Raw genomic sequence first — 1,463 nt, forward strand, 5'->3', positions numbered from 1 at the left:
CTGGAGCCACTTTGGACCACCTCCCAACTCTGTGTTCAGCAATGCCACAAGGCAGCTTACCACCAGCCATGGTGCGAGTATTTATATTACAGAAAGAACAAATGCTATAACCTTGAGGTTTATTTCTTTTTTCTGAATAGCCAATTGTTAAAACATTTACCAATACACCATGCCTGTAACTGAGTTTTTACATGGAAGAGGGGTTGGTGAACTGAAGGGGAACAATGTAAGAAATTTGGGAGGCAAATGGCGAAGCCAAGCATCTAGAGGAAAGTGGTGGGTCGCCAAGATTGGTTCTGCCCACACTCCACCCCAACACAAACCTTGGATTCCATACTTAACAGTTGCTCCATAAGAACCTGCTCTTGCCCTAACCGATTTGGCTCAGTGGATAGAGCGTCGGCCTGCGGACTGAAGGTCCCCGGTTCGATTCCGGTCAAGGGTATATACCTTGGTTGCGGGCATATCCCCAGTAGGGGGTGTGCAAGAAGCAGCTGATCGATGTTTCTCTCTCATTGATGTTTCTAACTCTCTATCCCTCTCGCTTCCTCTCTGTAAAAAATTAATAAATTTTTTTTAAAAGAAAACAAAAAAAGAACCTGCTCTTGTCTCTACAATGACATGTAGACATTGTTTTCTGTTGATTTAGGGTTTTTTTATTTACCTTCCCACTTGAACATTTTCTTGAGGTTTATGGTGCAGGGTATAATAGGTACAGCTGTTGGTCCTTCTACCACAACAGCCATTGAGGAGTAGCAGCCATGGCTCTGGGCTACCCCATGGCCATAGCCTCAAGTAGGGCCACAAGGTGACCAAGAATGTGAGCAAGCTGAGGCCCAGCGGTTGCCATGGGCACCTCAGTAAGCATACCAAGTTCATGCAGGACATGATCTGAGAGGTGTGTGGCTTTGTCCTCCATGAGCAGCACACCATGGAGCTGCTCAAGGTCTCTAAGAACAGGAGGGCCTGAAATTCATCAAGAAAAGGGTGGGGACACACATCTGTGCCAAGAGGAAGAGAGGAGCTGAGCAATGTTCTTGCAGTCATGAGGAAGGCAGCAGGCAAGGACTGAGCCCTATCCCTTCTGTGGGTAATAAAACTTGTTCAGGAAAAAACCAAAACAAAAAAAAACAACCTAGGTCCAGAGTATTTTTCCTATTATGGATTTCAAGTATGTTCACATAAATTCACTTCCTCTTTTGCTCTTCCAACCACTCATATAATAGTATTAGAGACCTGGTGCATGAAAGTCATGCACGGGGGGTGGGGAGGTCCCCTCAGCCCAGGCTGTACCCTCTCCAATCCGGGACCCCTCAGGGGATGTCCGACTGCCGGTCTAGACCAGCAGTTGGACATCCCTCTCACAATCCTGGACTGCAGGCTCCTAACCACTAACCTGCCAGCCTGCCTGGTTGCCCCTAACTGCTCCCCCACTGCCAGCCTGATCATCCCTCACTACCTCT

General features: G+C 47.6%; 1 pseudogene across 1 annotated transcript; it reads left to right on the forward strand.

Moving 5' to 3' along the window:
- Positions 1 to 761: 761 nt before the first annotated feature.
- LOC308256705 (large ribosomal subunit protein eL36-like) lies at positions 762 to 1,072 on the forward strand (annotated as a pseudogene). The gene has a single exon. The product of its transcript is annotated as a large ribosomal subunit protein eL36-like (transcript).
- The last annotated feature ends 391 nt before the right edge of the window (positions 1,073 to 1,463 follow it).

The sequence above is a fragment of the Plecotus auritus genome, assembly GCF_963455305.1.
Source record: "Plecotus auritus genome assembly, chromosome: 8".
Classification (NCBI taxonomy): domain Eukaryota; kingdom Metazoa; phylum Chordata; class Mammalia; order Chiroptera; family Vespertilionidae; genus Plecotus; species Plecotus auritus.